The sequence below is a fragment of the Meriones unguiculatus genome, chromosome 4, assembly GCF_030254825.1.
Source record: "Meriones unguiculatus strain TT.TT164.6M chromosome 4, Bangor_MerUng_6.1, whole genome shotgun sequence".
Taxonomy (NCBI): Eukaryota; Metazoa; Chordata; class Mammalia; order Rodentia; family Muridae; genus Meriones; species Meriones unguiculatus.
The window spans coordinates 26,574,605-26,595,823 of record NC_083352.1 but is presented as its reverse complement, the minus strand read 5'-3'; the positions used below and the strand labels follow the sequence as shown (position 1 = coordinate 26,595,823).

General features: G+C 45.1%; 2 long non-coding RNA genes across 2 annotated transcripts; one reads left to right on the top strand and one right to left on the bottom strand.

The window, feature by feature from the left end:
• Positions 1 to 11,905: 11,905 nt before the first annotated feature.
• LOC132653612 (uncharacterized) lies at positions 11,906 to 15,026 on the bottom strand. The gene is made up of 2 exons (XR_009591352.1): positions 14,925 to 15,026; positions 11,906 to 14,360 (listed from the first exon to the last, which is right to left on the bottom strand). It is a non-coding gene; the product is annotated as an uncharacterized LOC132653612 (long non-coding RNA).
• On the top strand, positions 14,831 to 20,956 carry LOC132653611 (uncharacterized). The gene is made up of 2 exons (XR_009591351.1): positions 14,831 to 14,967; positions 18,133 to 20,956. It is a non-coding gene; the product is annotated as an uncharacterized LOC132653611 (long non-coding RNA).
• The last annotated feature ends 263 nt before the right edge of the window (positions 20,957 to 21,219 follow it).

Below are 21,219 nucleotides of genomic sequence, written 5' to 3'. Positions count from 1 at the left end.
GAGATACAAAAATAAATAAATAAACGAACAAACAAACAAATAAATAAATAAATAAGAACTGTTTGGAGCTGAGAAGGCCGATCAGCTGTAAAGCACAAATTAGTATGTGTGAGGCCATGGTTGGATCCGGAACACCACAAAAAAAAAAAAAAAAAAAAATGAGTAAATGCATAAGTAAGTATCTAATTAGCTTCAAAGGTATTTGGAAACCACTGACCTAATATAGGAGGGAAAGGACCTCTGAAAATCTCTGAGAAAGACTAAACCAGTCCAGATGGTATTGACTTCAGCCCAAGGTGAAGGGCAAAGAAGAAGGTGGATGGGTGTGAGTTACAGGTGTGAGGAGATGGCAGGCTGCTCACTGCTCTGGGCTGTGGGAGCGAGGGGGCAGAACAAAGGAAAATGGTCATCATCATTGCTTGGAGGATGGTACTTTCTATTCTGGCACCTCCCAGGTGACTACTTCACAGAGACCAAAATTGCTTTGCCATACTTTTAGATAAGCCTGGGCCGGTGGTGAGATCGTTCAAAGTGTGCTGGTGTTTGCTGCCTGAGTTCAACCTGCAGAACCAACATGGTGGACAGAGATGTGGAGATTCCCTCCCTGGGGGATAGGTGACCAACATCTGTCCCCTCCTCCTCCGCCAGCCCCAAATACAAACCAAAGGACAATACAGCAAATTTCCTCCTGGGAAAATGATGCTCCTCAGGCTGACATACAGAACATGGTTGAGGGGCTACTGACTGGAGAGTGTGTGACCGGAAGCTGCGCTGGCAAGTCCTCACTCAGGGTGGATGATGGCTTCTCCACAGCCTCACGGACAGAGGCCCCTTTTGCTAGTCTTCCCCAGCCTAAACACCCTGGCCCTTTTCCAGATGCTGAAGCCGACTGCCATTAAAGCAGAACTGCAGACAAATGGCTGGAGGGAGTGGCTAGAAACTCAGGTGAGGGTCCAAGACAATCCCTGTCCCTTTTTTCCTAGGGGGGATATAAACAATCCCCGGGTCCCATCAGCTGATCTCGTGAAGGTGGTAGCTAGCATGAGTCTGGCTCCTACAGACTCCCACAGGTTGTCCTCTGACCTCTGTATGATAGCGCTCATACACGAAGGATAAATAGATAAATAAGTGCAATTTTAAAAAATGCACTTTTTAAAAAATTTAGGAACAGGAGAGACGGCTCAGTAGTCAAGAGCATGAGTTGTTCTTCGAGAGGACTCGGGTTCAAGTCCCAGCCCTCACACGGCAGCTCACAACTATCTGCCACTCCAGTCCCAGATCCATCACCCTGGCACAGACACACATGCAGGCAAAACACCAACACACATCAAATAAAAATAACTAAGTTATGTTTGAAATTTTTAATTAGCTAACCTGTGGCTCGGTTTGAGGTGGCACTGAGCTGAGACCACCGTGAGGAGTCTTGGTGCCCACAGAGTGTGTGGAGGCATCTGCCACGTCTTCATACCAGAAGGCTCCATGACTCGCCACCTGGTCATAGTAGCCAGCCCATCAGCGCTGGCGAACAAGGATGCATGTAGAACAAGCAAAGGAGCATGACATTTTCAATTCGAATTCTTTACATTTAAATTCAAACTAATTTAGAGAGAAATAACACTTCCAAATTGTAAAAGGCAGGTGCAGTTTGAGACTAGGAACCGGGCAGGCCGAGGGAATCATGGATGCCCTGAGAGCAAATGCGATGCGTAAACAGAACGAAAGCTCGTGCAGGCCAGTCCCATCACTAGAATCCTCAGAACCCTACCACCCCTTTCTTGGCCTGAGCCCACACAAGGGAAGCAGCTTCCTGACCCTTCTCAGATGAAAGAACGGTGCCCGAAACCTCCCCAAGCAGCCTGGAGGTCCAAGGTGGAGTGTGACCTTCTGAGGTGACAGAGATGACGTGTCGATATTTTTAAGTCTTCAAGGTTTTCAAGCTCTGATTCAAGAAACCCGAATTGTGATTTGTGAATTGTGATTGTTTGGATGAGATTGTGATTTGGATGAGAATGGCCCCCAGAGGCTCATACATTTGGATGCTTGGTCTCCAGCTGGTAGAACACTTTGGGGAAAAGATTAGAAGCTGTTGGCCTAGCTGGGGGAGGCATGTCACTGAAGGTGGGCTTTGAGGGCTCAAAATGCCCAAACCAGGGCACCCTGATCTCTGCTTCTTTGTCCTGGTTGATGTCTCAACGAATGAGTTCTCAGCCACTGCTCCAGCACCAGGCCTGTCTGCCTGCTACCATGCTCATTTCTAGGATGGTTAAGGACCCATTTTCTGAAACTGTAACTTCTAAGTTGCCTTGGGCGTCACAGCAACAGAAAAGTAACGAAGACTTCTACCTTTCTGGTTTCCTTCAAGAGCGTTGACTTTGCTGAAGGCTGAGTTCAGTCCCACACTTCTGCCTTGCTGCCCAACAATCTCTCTTGCTCTTAATTGCTCCACGGCAACTTCCCTTCTGCACCCAAACATGGGTACCCATGGGTAGGAAGCCACCAGAAACATTTGGAGGCAAGAAGTGGTTAACTAATTCGCATGCTGGCTCTGTTGATCCCTCCTGCCATGTGGCACCCCTTTTGTTCTTCTAAAGCTACAGATAAAAGATGATAGACCGGGCAAGGCTGCAGGGCGTCCGCACCACCTGCACAGTGGAAGGGAGCGCTCTAAAGGTCCGATTTGAATAAGTTTCCGCTCTGAATAAAAATGGGCTTTAAAAAAAAAAAATCTTGCCCTTTACTTGCTGTCGTGTTTTGATGTGAATAAAGAGGTTGTCCTTACTGCAGGGCAAGAAGCGTTCCTTCAGAACGCAGTCTCTGGAAACAGAACACCCAGGTAGTCATAAATCCTCAGCGAGGTGATAAACATAAGGTGTCCCCTGCATTTCATGACCTAGGAGGACTGACTCTTCCCCAGCCAGCAAGGGCTGCTCTGGTATCCCTGTGAATGAGTCTGATTAGCGAGGAAAGCCTCAGCAATGGACCCCCAGGCTTCGGCACGGAGGAAGGTGACTCAGCTTCCATAAGTAATTTCCAGGCAGGATTTATGGGTAGAATGTTCGAATTGTTCTAAAAAGCCTGAACCTATGAAGAGCTGCCTGAAAGATTAAAATAGCTCAGTCTAAGTCCAGGACAGAAATAGGGATCAGTAGGAGATGTACATACACATGTACACACGTGCCATATGCATGTATTATACAAATACATAAACATGTGTGCTTTCACCATAGATGTGTATACATATACATAAATGAATGAAACTGAATTTCTATCAGAGTCTGAGGGGCTCTCTGGGGAGGTGGATGAGAAGTCATCACTAGGATCTGACCTTTCTCAGAGACAGGAACCCTATAGAAGGCGTGTAACTCCATGGCAGACAAGAGGTCACTCAGCTCACAATTGCTCCAAGGACTCCGACACCCTCTTCTGGTCTCTACAGGCACCTGCGTTCATGGGCACGCTGACATACATATACATATATTAAAAATAAAAATAAGATCGTTTTTAAAATAATAAATATTCACATTGGTTTCTCCTCCCCCCTCAGGCTTGAGGCACTATTTCAGCCTCCCCGAGCTTTCCACCTGAGACAATGATGCTGAGAATGGGAAGTGACTATGGAACTGCCACAAATATCTGAGCTAAGTTTCCATGGCCTGAGGGAGATCAAGGTTCCTGACCGTCACATCTTGATAGAGAAGCACATTCAGAACCCCCCGCCCCCACCTCCACCCCATCAGTATTCCTCTAGGATCTCTGCCTCCTCCACATAGCATGCTTGTGATAGGCAGAGGGGCACTCAGTTCATTTCAGCAGTGCCGTTACCAGATGATCGGAGCGAAACGGACTGGCACGCTTCCCACTCTTAGGGTTAAAAGCAACGGCCAAAAGATAAGCAAACACTATTGAGGCTGAAAAAATGACTTTTCCATCTTGCTCATCCATCTAGATTATGCTCTTCCGATGTCTTTGTTTATTTAGGAGGCAGCAATAAATCTCAGGGATTAGCACGGACAGCTCAAGAGGGACCAGCACTATGACCTTGGACCATGCTAGCTCTTCCAACCCCCATCACTGGGAATGGTCAACACTGCTTGGCCTCTGGAGTGAGGGAAGGGGTCATGAGAATAAGACATCTATTAATCATTTGGGTCTCTTCTCGGGACACAAGATCAGCTAAGACAAGACACCAGCTCTGGTCTGAGGGTGTAGTCTAGACTGAGGGTTTATTTCAGTGGGAAAGCACTGGCCTCAATTATGCAAGGCCCCGGGTTCCACCCCAGGCACCACAGAAGTCAGACCCATTCTGTCTGCCTTAGCCATACTTGGTTATCTTAGCACAAGTGAGAGCCCAAAATGACTTAGTGTGGTCACCATCAGGTAACTAAAGTGACATGATGACATTGACTCACTTTTGTCTCTGGTGGCTTTTCAGCTGGAGTGGCAGTGTGGGCCTGTGTTATTCATAAACTGAGTAGCCAGGCTTGTGAATTACAAGCTTCCTTCCTGGCCTGGGACATCAAGGTTTGGCGTATCTAGAAACTAACTAAAACAATGAATTGTCTAACCATTCTCATTTTAGATGGTAACTATTGTATTGGTTTTTTTGTTTTGGTTTTGTTTGTTTGTTTGTTTGAATCCCAGCTGGAAAGAGCAAAATTTGGGAGTGATCCCTTGAGAAGAAGCACCAGAGGCAGCAATCAGAGCTTGCTCTGAGTAATTCCAAATTTGGAAACAGCTCTGAATTTTATTTTATTTTTTTAAGAGCAGTGAGCATCAGATCTTCTGTGCTGCTTCAAGGTCAGATTCCTAGGCTCTCCTCTGACGTCTTAGCCAGGATTTCTTGGAGATGGAAACTGTTCTTCTGCTCATCTGGGACTGAGAAACAGCCATCATGTTGACACAAACTCTATCAGAAGATGGCTGCAAAAGATTGAGGCTGCCCCTCTCTGTGCTAGGACTGACCTGTTAGCTACCTGAAATGGCATCAGCGTTTTCAACAGCAGAATCAAACTAGAGTCACATTTGAGTCTGAGGCTATCAGATAGTCGCATGTCTTTTTTCTCTTAAATCACTAAGATTTATTCCCGAGTCTCTCAGGGTATGTCACAGTGAAGACTTGAAAAACTGGAAGCAGAAACAAAATCTGGCTCATTTGCCCTGTCCTCTTCTCCAAAGGCTCGTTTTTGCCATCAGCCATTAGTACCCACCTACGACGACATCAGCAGCAAGGAGACTTCACTGTGGTGCCCAGTTCAGATTTCATTTCACTCAACTGCTTAATGAACAAATCACTCAAAATATTTAAGTACTACAAACTATACAAAAACGTAAGTCAGACACAGGGTAAAATGGACATATACCAAAGTAGAGATGGAATGCATATTCAAAGAAGGCAAACCACATTTCACTGGGCATGGGCTGGGAACAGGGAGGTCTCATTGGAGAAGTCAGTACTTGAGGTACATCTCGAAGTACCATCTGCATAGAGACGGACTGAAGACAGCATCTCATCTACAGAAAGCCAATAATAGAGATAGGACATACGTGCAGACAGAGTCCCGGTGTTCATGCTCCATTGTCAGGCTGGAAAAAATAGGACTTTGGGGGAGTACATGCTGGGGCTCTGAGCTAAAGACTGTGGACTTTATTTTCAAGAAAAGAAAAGTCAAGCTAAGGCATGGTGACAGGTGTTTGTAATCCTAGTACTGGGGAGGCAGAGGCAAGAGGAGCGGGAGTTCAAGACCAGCCTCAGCTACGTGGTGAGCTTGAGGGCAGCCTGAAACACACGGTACATAGATGAGGGCGGGAGAGAGAGAGAGATTAAAGGTCTTGCAACACAGGAAGACCTATGTCTGAGACACCAAAGCCAAGATAGGTAGATTGGAGCCAAGGGCTCTTGTCAGGAGCCAGATGATATAAAATATTTCAGTCCTACCAACAAAAGATGGAAAAACCTGTTCTAGTTCCCTAAGGCTGCTGTCACAAAGAGCCCACACTTAGGAGGGTAAAATAACACACGTGTGTTCCCTTACACTCTTTTAGTTTGGGATGTCAGATGTGAAGGAATTTCCCAAGTGGCTTGAGGAAGACTTTGTGTACTCATCTTTTCCAGCTCCTACTTTTACACTCCTTGCTTTCCTAGGCGCTTGGCTCTCTCCAGAATAGGCATCGCCTATTTTTATACCTAAAGAGGAGAGCAGTCAAAGCAAGGTCCAGGAATGAAGCAGTGGAAGTTAAAGGGGTCCTTGATGTGGGGGAGATCAAGTCTCCAGGCTTAGGGGCCAGTGGAGATGGGGTGCTGGAAAGCCAAGACAGTGAAGGGGAGGCTGCTGGTCAAAATCCAGGCAGGAGGAGCCATTGGGGGGAATGTATTCCTTTTCCCTCAGAAGCTCTTATCCTTCCAGCCAAGCCTTGGCTCTTAAGGCACGACTCAATGCTCCCAGAGTTTTTCTCCAAGCAGGGGCTGGGAGAAACCCCTCTTTTCACAAAACCAGGACCCTTCGGTAGCTCGGAATTTGCACTTCAAAGGTCTCCCTGTTTCTGCATTCATAGAGCCCTACCTTGCAGCTGGCTCTAACAAGATGCAGCAAAGCTTTGCTCAAGCCGCTTATCGGTCTTGGCAGCCCTGGGAGTCTGTGGGAGCCTGTGAATCAGTTCCCCTGGGAAGTTCTGTGAGCATTCTGCTCAGAGGAAAAGGGCAAAGGCATGCTGGCAGCCTTCAGCCTGGGACCAGACCAAAGATCTTTTGTCCCAGCCAGATGGGTAAAATTTCCTCTAATATCTTACCACTCCCAGATCATCCCGGAACCTCCTGCCCACTTCTCACATCAGCAGCCCTGGACAAACCCAGGGGTTCAGATAGGGCTTCCGGGAGGCCCCTGCAAAGGACTTTGAGAAAACAGCAGGGAGCTCACTTGTGAGTCAGGTGATTGAAGGTCAGATAGTCCTGTGGCTTCCAGCTCTGCAAAGTAACCTGGGGAAGATCTTCTCTGGGCCTCTGAGGGCTGAGGGGCTGGATTTCCCTAATCTGGCCTTCTGACCTCTGAACGGAGCTCTTTGAAGATCAAAGACAAACACCAGTGGCTTCTTCTCGAAGTTTTTCTTTATAGTTTGCAGGAATGCCAATACAAGGTGAATAATGGCCCCCAATAATCTCTGGTAGTCAAAATGCTATCTTGCTTGTAAAAAAAAAAGAGAGAATATTAGGGGGATATTAGGCAGATGTAAAGCTCTTGAGATGGGAAGATAATCCAGGATTACCCAGGTAGCCCTAAGTGCCATCAGAAATATCTTTTTTTTTTAAGAGAGAAGGAAATCTCAAATGCACACACACACACACACACACACACACACACACACACGGTTATGTAGAATGGAGCAGCAGCAAATGATTCTATGATATTAACCACGAACACTGGGTTGATGAAGCTATTAAACCAAGGACTGTTGCAGCCACCAGAAGCCAGAGAAAAGCACACCCCTCTGGAAACAGATTTCATCTCCATGATGGAGACTGCAGGCTTGAAGCTACCAGAACTGCCAGAGACCAAATTTCTGTCACTTTCAACTTCCAAGATTGTAGGAACCATTGATTATAGTCACACGAAGTCAACATGAGAAGCAAGGCCTCCTTGGGCCCGTGCATACCAGAAAGGTAATCAAGAAGTTATTAGTGACAGGTCCACTTTGTCTGGAAAAAAATAATAATAATCTTAGTACCACGTGAAGGGACACACAAAGTGAAAATAACTCTGCAAAGCAATTTCGGTTTTGGAAAAGGGTGCTTCAGAAGCCAAGCTGGGCTAGCAAACACACTCACCAAAATAATTCATCCCTAAACTGAGCGGGATACTTTGTCTCATCCCATTGGTGTCAACTGGATTTAACAATCTGATGTGACTAACTAATCTGAACAAAGAAGAAATGGGAGGTTGTGGTAGTCGAAATAAAAAATTGTCTCCATAGGCTCATAGAGAATGGCACTGTGGGGAGGTGTGGCCTTGTTGGAGGAAGTGTGTTGTTAGGGGTGGACTTTATAGTTTCAGATGCTCAAGCCAGGCCCAGAGTCACCCTCTCTTCCTGATGCCTTTGGATCCAAATGTACAACCCTCATCTACCTCTCTAGTACCATGTCTGTCTGCATTCTGCCGTGCTTCCCAGCATGATGACAATGGACTGAACCTGTGGACTGTAAGACAGCTCTAATCAAATGTTTTCTTCCATAAGAGTTGCCGTGATCATGGCATCTATTCACAGCAATAAAGCCCTAACTAAGACAAAGGTGCAGGTAATACAGACCCTTGTTGGGCTGACAGGAAAGTGGTTTCTTACATACTTGATGCAATTGCATTTTGGCAGCCTAGAAGGTTATACCTCTAGTACCCCAACGTAGGAAGAGCACATAGAAAAGACCTGAATGACCTTGCTCATGTCCACATTCAGGCAATGGTCTGTCAGTCCAAGGGAAGCCACATCAAGTTCATTCCCCTTTGTCTCTGTGTAGCTAGGATTACACTGAGCCCAACCACAGCAGCACTTGATATTTCTTGAGTGATAGAATTTCTAAGTTAATATTGTGCTTCTCTGCCTGCTTTATAGGCTTGTTTATCTGAGGGCCAAAACTCGGAATGTAAAAGTTGAATCAGGAGGAGGAAAATGTATTAGTAACTAGGATGTGTGTATCTCCAAACTGTGCTGCTTGGAACAAGCACATTGGAGCTAGGATCTGAGTGGCAAGAAGCCAGACTTCCTGTGCACCTCCAGTGAGAAATACCATTGTTCAGGGATCTAGGTAGAATTGGAACCCAGAGGGTGTTTTTGTGAAGTAAAGGAGGATTTTGTTTGTTTGTTTGTTTGTTTGTTTGCTTGTACATTCTGCCTTTGAATCTTCTTGTTATTAGAGTTGTTGGGATCAGAACCCAGACCATAGCAGCCCTAATAAGGTTGGCCCAGTGACCCATTCACTATTCAAGCAACAAGCAACAGTAAAAAGCAGAGAGAGGAGATTTATTCAACGTGGCCACACAAATAAAGAGGCCCAGTGACTCCCAAGTCCGTCTGGCATAAGTTCAGATTTAATTTGTCAATGCAAATCATGTCTCTTAACTCAAAGGGGATAAGAAAAAAGTTATTCTGAAGCCAAATTGTAGTGAGAATTTTGGTTTCTGTAAAAACCCTGCTATGTTATGTGAAGATATTTTTGTTTTAATCCCAGGTATGCGATATGGTACTACTTCAGATTCTCCACAGCTATTAACTATGATTGTCCCATGCTCTAGGAAGGGCATGGTTTTTGCCATCTGCAGATAGTTTGATTCTGGGGACTCTGGAGAGGGCATAACTGGGAGAACCCTGAGAGGGCCTGAGATGGCTACTGTCCCTTTACTGTTGTCCCTGCTGCTGCTGGTTCCTATTGCTGTGCTGATTACTGTTGTTGCGTTTTGTCAAGTGGTTGTGAGCAAAGAGATATCCTGACAATCAAGATTGCACTTGCCCTGGAGGAACTCAATGCCCTTAATCAGCAGCATGTAGTTTAAAGAAATTTATGCCCTTTCCCCTCTAACCTTCTTTTTTGCCTACCTAGTGTTGGGAGGTTGGAAGAGATTGAGGTGGAAGAAAAGTTGGAAGGGTGGTATAAATATAGGAATCCAACAAAACAGCCCAATGAAAGGATGCCTACACCAAATTTGAGTGACCAAGGCTTAGAAACATGGGTTTAAGTTAACCCAAACCCACGTTTCAATGTGAAAGCTGAGAGCTTTTATGGTAACAGGACAAAGAAAGTTATACATCAAAGCATTTTTAAAATACATTGGTGGAAACATCAGAGCCAGGTAGGGGGAATCTCAACTATAGGCCTCCGGTGTTATCTGATAACATTTTTAGCACTTGAATTGGCAGAAAATAGAGTTTTGTTAAGTAATACATTCCAAAAGGATTTTAATCTACAGTCGGGATGTTAGGTATGACAGAGAGGTGGGCAAGGAATGACTCCTTAGGGGACTAATGATGGCCCAAGAGACATTGTAATTAGGCTCTGAATCTTCAACATTCCAAACTCCCCACAGTCCTTGGAGTGTTCGCAGCCTTTGTAGCTTCATTTCAGAAATTCTTGTTCACAAATATAGGGCAGGAGGTCTGCATACCTAAGTGGTCCTGTTTAAGGAGTGGTTCCGCCATATTCAAAACATCATTGTTTCAACTCCTGGCTCCAGGTCTGTCCTAAAAGTTGTCATGAAATCCCATTCTAGGAGACAAGCCCCCTCTTGCTAGCAACATGCCTTAGCCTTTTTCTTCACCAGTATGAAACTACTGAAGAAATTCCAATTCCTTGGACTCCATTATCTCAATAGCCTAATAGCTAAACAGCAGGGCATGCCTGTCCCTCTCTAGAATTCCTTTGCTGGGGCTGAAAAGATGGATCCATGGTTAAAAGCACTGGCTGCTCTTGCAGAGGACTCAAGTCTGGTTCCCAGAACCCTTGTGGTGGCTTACAACTGACTATGACTCCAGTTCCAGGGGACCTGATATCCTCTTCTGACCTCTACAGGTAGGAGGCACACAGGTGGTACACACACACACAGGCAAAATAGTAATAAACATAAAATAAAGTAAAATCACTAACATAAATCTGCTCCTGTCAGGACAGTTGCATACTGAATTGTAAAGGGTGTAGAACAGGAGGTTGAGAAAATAAGCAAGGCAAGGGAGGAAGGGGAATTTGGGGGACATGAGACAGGAGAGGAGCCCCATCCTGGAGTCTTACTAAAGCTTCTCACCAGCTGAGTAGCGAGAATTCCAACATAAATTGGAAAGTCCACATTCACTGCAAAAGCTGGCAACATAAAGATGATAGTCCTATTGCAAATAGACAATTGATGTTAAAGTAATGATGACCTGGGCTCTGGAAGTATGTGGTGTGGGATCCCAGGACTCTCCTCAAACAAGGGTGTTGACTTTGCAGTGAAGTTACCTACCTTCCTGCATTCTGGAGTTTTATCAGTTGTAATCCTTTCTCAGGCTCCCCATCCCAGCTTCCAGTGAGACCTTTTAGCCACTTCTTAATTTAAAATCCATCAAAGCCCTCCATGTAATGACTGAGAAGAAGGAGGAAAGAAGGAAGGAAGGAAGGAAAGAAGGAAGGAAGGAAGGAAGGAAGGAAGGAAGGAAGGAAGGAAGGAAGGAAAGAAGAGGACACAGCAAAGAACTGGACCAGGAATACAGGGATTGAAATAGGAATGGAATCAGTTGAGTATGAAAGGAAAGGAACACCTGAGAATGGGAGCAGGCTAGTGAGCTAAGTGAAAAGCATTGGGCCAGCACACTTGCATCTGCTTCTCCCTTGTTTGTATCGTAGGTGTTCCTAGACCATGCTCTTTTGTTGTGTCCAGCCCAGGCAGAAGAGAAGTTCCAGTCTTTCTCTGCCAACTGGCTTCATTTACATGTTAATCTTGAGACAGCTTTCTCCAACTTCCATTCTTCAGCCACAGTAAGAGGATTTTTTTTTGCTAATCATGAGATCCTGCAGGCTATATCTGAATTTACGCTGATGAGAAAACTCAGTGTTTGCCTTTATTTAGTTTCAAAAAGGGATTGACAATGACAGAAAGATCTCCAGTAAATTATTACTGGGGATAAACTCCCAGTCTCACCTACTAACCTCCAAGAAATGGGAAGGAACTGGAGATGAAAATTTAGTTATATGTGCAATCATTCAATCTATCAGGCCTGTAAAATAAAAACTATGAACACTGAAAAGCAGGCAAACTTTCTGGATGCTGAATACACTGGCATTCACCAGGAGTTGGTGCGGCCTGTATCCAAAAGTTTGGGGGCAAAATCTCCACTTTCAGAAAGGACTAGTCTTAGTCATTGATCTCAGTGTGCCAAATAAAGAGACTAATAATGGCAAACAGCAGAGAAAGGAGATTTAATCAATATGGCCACACCACGTTGGGAAGAGTGGACAAAGGATCCAGTGAGTCCCCAACTCTATCATCAGGATACAGACATATACATGAGGTTAAACAGAAGAAGCATATAAACAAAAGGAGAGAAATGTGTGAGTCATGCAGGCATAGTCAAGGTGATCTTTGTTCTGGTTCTGTCGGGTGAAGAAGTCCTTACTGGTTGAGGAGACGAGCTGGTTCAGGAGTGGGAGGGGAATATCCCTTGCCATCATAGAGAATTACCTGCCTCAGGCAGATGGTCTGTTCTGCAAGGCTTTGTTTGCCATGGAATCTCTGTGTTTTCAGTCTTGGCTATGTTAGGTAGACACACACCTCTCTGACTGTCAAGCCTATGTCCATCCAAGCCGAAGTCTGTTGCAAAGTAAAGGAGACTGTTATAGTTTGAGTATGAAATGTCTCCCTTGGGCTTCTGTGTTTAATACTTGGTCCTCAGCGGGTGTTCCTGTTTGAGAAGGCTGTAGAACCATTAGGAGGTAGAGTCTGGCTGAGGAAGTGGGTCACTGAGGTATGCCTTGAGGTTATTGTAGTCCAACCTCATTTCCTGTTTGCTTTCTTTTCCTGATTGTCCAAGCAACGTAACCAGCCAGCCTTCTGTTCAGGCCCACTTGCTTTCCCAGCCAAGAAGGAACATGTCCCCACAGGCTACGTGAGCCAACGGAGGGCCTTCTTCCTCCCTTAAGTTACCCCTTGTCAGGCATTTTGTGACATCAATAGGCGTGGTAACTGCTCTTGTCAACTTCCCACAAACTAGAGTCTCCAGGGAAAAGGAAACATCAATTAAGGGATTGCCCGTCAGATTGGCCAGTGAGCGTGTCTATGGAGACATTTTCTTAATTAATGATGTATGTGAAGGGTCCAGTCCACGGTGGGAGGTACCATTCCTGGGAAGATGGTCCTAGGTCGTATAAGGAAGTAAGTGGAGCAAGTCATGAAAACAAGCTAGTAAACATCATTCTTCTATGGCCTCTGCTTCAGTTCTGCCTCCAATTCCTGCTTGAATTTCTGCCCTGACTTCCCTCCATGATGAGCTGTGAGACAGAAGTGTGGGCCAAATAAGCCCTTTCCTTTCCAGGTTGCTTTTTGGTCAAAAAAAATTTTTTTAATCATAGAAATAGAAAGGAAACTAGGACAGAAATGAATACAGATACACACACAAAAGAACAGGGAAGATGCAGGCTTTCCTAGTACTTTCAATTACCTTGAGGGTGGATGAGAGGAATCAATGCTTTTTAGCAAAAGCAATTTCTAAGTGCCTGCTGTACTCAGACCCCACAGACACCAGCGTTCCTATTACCAATGGCCAGAGTCGAGGCTGAGCGTTCCCAGGTTCTTAGCCTCTTCTTCAAAGAACTGAAATAAAAGCTCACACAAACTGAACACAAGAAAGGAGACTTGATCCAGAGCAAAGCAGTAGGACAGATCAGAAAGAAATATGCTCTCAAGAGTACTAGTGGCCCATGAGCCCCTGATTATTGTTTGGGAGGTTAAGAGAGGAGTTTGGTGGCGAAGGAGTATGGCATGGGTGGTTCTCTATTTTGACTGACAGAATAAGTTGAAACTTTTTTCTCTTGCAGGTGCCTCTTCTCACAATATATCTGATTTCAATCAGATGCACACTCGATTATGCATAAGTGTAAGATAATAAACAGTGGATACGGAAGGCATAGTTTGCCTTATTGTGTATGTACCACAAACCAGTCTAGATTGTATCAGCCCATTTCCCATAGTTCCCAGATGCATTAGAGAATGTGTTTGAAAGGAAATAGACATTACTAGTGCATTGTTAAAAGGCGTGTGTGTATGTGTCTGTGTGTGTTTGTGTGTGTATCTTGGTGCAGGGCCCTATTCCCTGGGCTTCTCCACTGGAAAGCCGGTGGCAGAAGAAACAAACACTGCCTCTGACTGCCCCACCAGGAAGGAGCAGGGAGTCAACTCATGCAGCACCATGCCTCCCACCAACCCTGGAACATTGTCTTACCTTTCCTAGAACTCTGCCGCCCTATAAAACAGCTTAGCGATAGACAGAGGCACCTAAGAAGCTCAAGACGTGAGTCGCCAGCCCTCCCTGCACAACCGGAATCCTTAAGAGAGGTACAAGGGATCTGTTCTCATTGTCTTTAAGTTCACACAGAGGTTTCACCTGCGTGTGTGGGTGTGGGTGTGTGTGTGTGTGTTCCACACGTGTGCCAGATGCACATGGAGACCATGTGAGTGCTCTGGAGTTCCTGGATCCAGAGTTATATAACAGGTGGCTGTCATGTGAGTCAGCATTGTCCCCGTGGTCCTGGTCCATGATGAGAACTGCCCAACTTTTATGTGAATCTACAAAATCAAGCTTTCCATTGGAGAGACTGGGAACCAGTATTTTTCAACAGGCACTCCTGGGGATTCCTGAAAATATAAGAAGTTGCGAGAAATATAAGGAGACCTGTGGTATTCACATCCTAATTGGGACTCCATGGCCGTCGGGGCCAGCAGGGCCCGCCAGCAGCACCAACAACACCCGGCAACTTGTTAACAACAGAGAAGCATCTAGCTCCGGCAAGGCCGCCTCAATCAGAAACCCAGTGTGGGGTCTAGGGATGTGTGACAGAGCAAGCTCTCGAGGTGTTCCCAGGCAAGCTCAATGTGAAAACCACGAAGCTAGAGGGACTGTTAATGTTCTGACCTGCACAGACAATTCGTCTGTACCTTGCATAACCGTTTCTAATCTCTGTGTTCACCGGATTCGATGAAGAGCCCTTCCTGGCAATCCCACAGACAAATCATCTGGGGGCTCTGATGTGGTCTTGCTTTGATCATCAAGTCGGCCCCGGGACCTTACTCTCCATCAAAACTGACAGAAAGATCCACATGCCTCAGCCAAGTCAGCATAGAATAAAGACCTTTTCAACACTAACTGCAGAGCAACCAGATTTCCAGAAGAAAAATTCCTATGCTCTTCGTGGGACTTACTCATTACAGAAGCTTCCTGGACACCATTTTCTCCTGCTCACAGGTAAGAATACTTGCTGGCTTGCCTGCAATGGGTCTGCGGGTTCTTTAACGCTCACCGACTCGTGTTTTTGGCAGGGAATTGTGAGTTGAACTTGTCTTATCTCACTTCATCAATTAAGAAACACTGGTTCGGAGTTAGCTAATAACTTCTCCATGGTAACAGTGAGTTTGTGTAAATGCTTGATGACCTTTGGGTGCTTTGGGCCATAGCTACACTAACTCGGGTGTTCTTAGCAAAGCTTGGAACTGTCAGTTACCTGGTGCTCTAATCTGTAATCTTTAACTTCAGTGGTGACTGATACGACCATCTACGTACACTCAGGAAATTTCAAGTCATTGGAAACGGGGTGGGTTTAGATTCAAGGCATTGAAGAAGAAGAAGAGGGAAGAAGATGGTTTTTCCAATCTGTTCATGCTTCAGGAAAATAGCTCTCAGTGTAGAGCCTGTTCTGTATGCTGAGTGCTCTGTCATGGGCCAGAGTCCCTTTGGCATGGCTTCATTGAAAGGAACTTCAAAACAGGCACAGAAAGGAACGCAAAGACAGAATATTGTGGTTAGAGAGAGTGAGGTCTAGCCGAGTTAGGGAATGGGGACAGAAGAGCAGGCAGTAGAAAGTTGCATTTTTGATAAAATAAAAGTTTAAAGAGATACAGCTTAGAAAAACAAAGTGGGCACAACAGAATAAGAGGAGGAGGCGGGTGCACAGAGCTTAGCTCCTGGTAAGGTGTGTCTAAGGTGACCATCCCTCCATCGTCTATTCCCTTTCTTAAACCCTTCTATCCTGCAGCCCAGTCTACTCTCCCTCTCTCTATGCCTAATAAATATCCCCCTCAAGTTCCCTTCTGTGTCTATGCTGAAACTCTTTTTATCAACGGGACCAAGGGAGAGACACACAGAGAGTCCAAGCACACTGATCAAGTCCAAACAACAAAGTAGGAACAAGAGTAAACCAAACTCCAGACTCCAGGCTCTTCTCATGAAACAACTTCCTGGTAAGGTGCTTTTGAAATGTGATTTCTTCCCACTCCTAAATCAACGACTCTACTCTTGGCTGCAGATGAAAATTATACAGTCTGTAAAGATGTAGATAATGGCTGTTTTTCCTCCAGCCCCTATCAGAACAGAAACTCTTGGAATTCGGGATGGGAGAACTCCTGGGTAATGCCACCACACAGACAGATGCAAGCCACTTTTCTAAACGGTTAATTTCCTCAAAATAATTGAGCTAACCAGGAATAGATTCTCTTCTTTAAGCTAATCGTGGTAATTTAATTCATTGAATTTCCCAAGCCTGTGATTGAATTATATTTAAAAGTTGGAGCAGAAGAGAAATGGAAGAAGGAAAAAAAAAAGAAGCATTGAGTTTCTGTTTAAAAGTCTGCCTGTAGACAGGTACAGAGTATGGTTACTGGATGCCAAGAGCTCATCTCAGGAACCCGCCCACAAGGACACCCAACTCCCAGGGTTTCCTGAAACAGCATGATAGGAGTGCTTAAAAAAAAAATGCAAGCAGGCTTAAAAAGAATTAGAGCCAATTGAAAGTTCATTATTCCGAACATTATTTTAGCAAGACAAGATTTCTCTTTAAATTTAAGGTTTCTATTTAAGGCATCCTCTGTCATGCTCCCAAGCTGAACATAGGAGGCGTCGCTCTCGTGTTAGGTCCTTGGGACTTAGCCAAGTAATAGCATATTCATTAAAGGCAAAAATAGATCTTTTACGGGAGGTCTTTCTTTAAGAAAAGGAGATCTCCTCCTCTCCACTGAAAGCTCCCCGCTGAGCCCTGCTCCCTCGAAGTCTCCCCTTTTGGCTAGCTTCCCTAAATGCTCCTCTTCACAAAGCCTGGGAACAACTACACCTCACCCCTATTAAGAACAGGAAGACATTGGCAGGCAGGATGAGTCGCACAAAACCATAAAGCTTTCACCTCAAGACCAAAGGATCCCTTAACACCCCTCCAACCCCTTATAACAACATGCTGATGGGCCCACAAAACCTACACCAGGACTGCATCCCCAGGAAACTTCAAACCAAACCAAACAGCTTGTAGATACACACTTGGTGGGGAGCGGATGGTTCCTAGCTGAATTTTTGCCACGTCTTATTTACTTAAACGACATCTGTTTGATATAGAGATTTCAGTCTTATAACTCTATGGTTAGAGCACAATTTTTCCCAGCAAAGTCCTCCTGTGAAAATCCACGGAGCTGCCTGCCACCTTTCCAGATGAAATGAGAAGGTTCAAAAGCCACAATTCAGAGAGGTGTGCTGAGAAAACATCTCCGAGAAAGATTTAAGTTGCCAGGATTCTTAGCCTGGAGGAAATGGATGTGGGGTAATTGTCTGCAATTGTCTTTCACAGACTACAGAGTGGTTACACAAGAAAGAGGAGATGTTTGAGGGCTACTTTGCAAAAGAGAGCAAAAGAAGTGAAAAGGAAAGGAAAGAAAAAAAAGGAAAGGAAAGAAAAGGAAAGGAAAGGAAAGGAAAGGAAAGGAAAGGAAAGGAAAGGAAAGGAAAGGAAAGGAAAGGAAAAGAAAAGAAAAGAAAAGAAAGAAAAGAAAAGGAGTGAATGAGGGAGGGAGAGAAGGACAAAGGAAGGAAGGAAGGAAGGAAGGAAGGAAGGAAGGAAGGAAGGAAGGAAGGAAGGAAGGAAGGAAGGAAGGGGGAGAAAAAGAAAAGAAAAAGAACAAGAACAAAGAAAGCTTAGTCCAAATGCCATGAGAGAGATTTGGGGAGAATTGTACACCAACTTTACAGAAACAGCAAAGAAGCTCTTCTTTGAAGCGTTAAGATAAAAGACAACACAGCGGCTGCATTGCTGCATTGCTGCATCGCTGCATCGCTAGCAATACTTTGGGGGGGTAATGAAGACTTTACAGTGTCATTTACAGTAACACAACAGCCTCCTCATTAAATGGGGAAACCACTGGTTCACCTGAACGAGAGCCTAAGGTGTAGATGACAGGCATCTCTGGACTCACAGGCTCACATTAAAGCCAGAGACATTTTGTCTCTTTTTAATTTTATTATTTAATTATTTCATTTGTATGTGTGTGTGTGTGTGTGTGTGTGGCATATACTTGTTCATATGTGTGTACACTTGTGGAGATCAGAAATCAGTGTCGAGTGCTTCTATCACTCTTCCCCTATTTTTTGAGACAGGGTCTCTCCGTGAAGCTGGAGCTCACCGTTTAGGCTGGCCTGGCAGGCCAAGGAGCTTCTGGAACCTCCGTGTCTCCACCACCACTCTACGCACAAGCAGCCATGAGGGGCTTTTAACTGGCATTTGAACTTGGGACCTCATGTTTCTTCAGCAAGCACTTTACTGACTGAGCAATTTTTTCAGCCCCTACTGTGTCTCTTTCAAATGCCCATCCTGCTTAGCTTTGCTGTCTCAAAAGCTTCCTTCACTCTCCGAACAGGACTGGAGAGCTCGTCTCAGTCAAGCTGGGCTGAGTGTCCTCCCATGTAGAGGTAGGAAAATCTTGGCTGGAAGAACCCAGTGATCCCCTGGAGTTTGAAGACAACATAGACAAAAAAGGTGGGACAGTAGAAAATGCTGGAAGAGGACATGTCATTCATTATCACCCCATGCTCAGCTCCAGTTGGGAGTTAAAAACTATGAACAAAATTTAAACAGACAAGAATACACCAATGTCCCAAGGTGACGTCTATCAATGTGTGTGCCCGTGTGCACGCGTGTGTGTGTGTGTGTGTGTGTGTGTGTGTGTGTGTACATACATCTGTGTTGAGGTCACAGAAGTTACCCATTTACCTCTCCCTTTACTCCCTGGTGCCTTACCTCGGTGTTCCCAAACAAGAGTCTACCTTGTAATCAAGCCAGCAAGCAGCCCTAAAGATGTAGTCTACAGAGCCAGTGTTACAAAGGACGGGTTGAGAAAAGCAGAGGATGGCTTGGGGAAGAGATGGAAGAGGCGCGAGATAGCCGGTGTACCTCGGGGACCTGGCAGCTCCATCTGTCTGCAAGACAAGTCTGGCTTTACTTGTTTTCAGAGTCTTCCCTTCAGTAGAAGAAAACAGTAAGTCTGCATCTCTCTGCTGGGGTGTGTGTATGTGTGTGAGCATGCATCTGACAACATTTCTAGACTCAGAAATCAGACTGAGCTTGAGTCTGGCCCTAGCACTCCCTAGAAATGATTATGGCTGAGGTTCTTGATTCTGTCAAGCTCTAGCTTCCTTACCTATGAAGTGAGACTAAGGGACAAAGAAGATGGCTCAGCCAGTAGAGGTGATTGCTGCCAAGCCTGACAATCTGGGTTTGGTCCCTGGTGTCCTCATTGGAGGGGGGATGAGGGAGTTATACCACAGGTTGTCCTCTCTCCTCCACACATATACAGGACACACATACACCTCCACGCCAAGTGTCTGTCCATAGACCTACAGACACAATGATAAATAAAGAAACGCGGTATCAATTTTATTTTTAACTATTTTATCATTATTATTATTTTAATGTATTACATGGGTATTTGCCTACATGTATGTCTGTGCACCGCGTATGTGCTGGTACCTGTGGAGGTCATAAGAAGGCACTGTGTCTCCTGGGACTGGAGTGACAGCCTGCTGTGAGTGGCCATGAGGGTGCTAGGAGTCAAGCTAAGTCCTCTGGAAGAGTAGCCACAGGCCTTAACTGCTGAGCCATCTCTTTGACCACTGTAATATAATTTTTAAAATGGATACACCATCACCTATTTTAAAAGGGATTTGTGTCATGAGATGGTACATGTAAAATGCTCAGCACTGGCTTAGAGTGCAGATACAGCGAAGACCTTTTCCTTGGGGCTGAAATTTCTTGAGCCACGTTGGAACAATGGTCTTTGCCCATCTTCCAGGAAAAGGCGAATTTAGGACAGGCTCCTTCTAAATTCAGATGTGAAGGCAGACGAGAATCTCTCGGGCCTGCTAAGAGTACATCGAACCAGCATGTCAGCAGACACACTGAACAGAGCGGCATCAAGGCACCCTCAAATAAGAGGAAGATAGTTCCTTCATATGCATGTGGCCAGGGCAGTTTCTGGTCATTTCCCCCCCAAACCAAATGTGCAAGCTCTTTGTAGGACAGATGACTGCCGCCAATGCTGAAGAGTTATGGAGCAAGACACAGCATCATGGACGCAGTGAATGCCACTAACTATATCCCTGAGAATGAGTACCAGTAAACGTTTTATCGGCTTTTAACAACAGTAAAAATAATGTGTATATTTTTTTAAAAAATTTTTTCCCTGACAACAGCGATAGCAACAAACAAAAACCATCAGAACAAAATGTTTTTAAAGTCTGCTGGGGCCACTGTAACAGAGTCATAAGTTGAATTGGGTAAGTAACAGAAATTTACATTCCCAATGTTGTGAGGAAAAGTCTAGATCAAGTCTTAGGCAGTGTGAAAGGACCTTATATTTGGTAAGTGCTCTCTACCTGATGACAGAGGCCAGTTTTGTGCTGTGTCCTCATCTGGCCTTTGCTTGCTGGGAGCATGGCAGGGGGATGTTCTCTTTCTCTATTGGAGTAGGAAACCACTTCTATGACTTAATTTAATGTTAAGTACCTGCTGAAAGGTCTGTCTCTAAGCATACTGACATCTGGTTCAAGTTTCAACATAGAAGTTTAGAAAGGACACAAAGCAGTCCAATGACACAAAATGAAACCCTGGACCCGCAAGTTTCCTAATGACTAAAGTTCTCCAATTGCTCTCAATTACCCTTGGTCTTCAAAAGCCATGAATTCAATCCCGTGAAGCAGCACCTCAGAAATACGTCCGTGCCCTCACCAAAAACCATGTACATAATATTCAGGGCCCAGACTGAAAAGAAGCCAAAATGCATTTACTCCAAGATAGAACACAACTCTATTATAGCCAGGCCCCAAAATGGTCCACAGAAGTAAAAATGAACCACAGTGTGGATGAATCCTACAAATGTAATAGAAGAAGTGAAAATGAAATAAAGTACATTGTGTTCTTTTTTTATATATATTTTATTTTTAAATAATTTTATACATTCACTTGTATCCTGGCTGTAGCCCTCTCCCTCTTTCCCTCCCAATCCTCCCCTCCATCCCTCATCTCCTCCCTGTCCCCTTTTGAGTCTACTGAAAGGGGGTGTCCTCCTCTCCTTCCATCTGACCCTAGCTTATCAGGTATCTTCAGGTTGCAATGTCCTTATCTATGGCCTAACAAGGCTGCTCCTCCCTCGGGGGGTGGGGGAGGGTGGAGAGAGGCGGAAGCTCAAT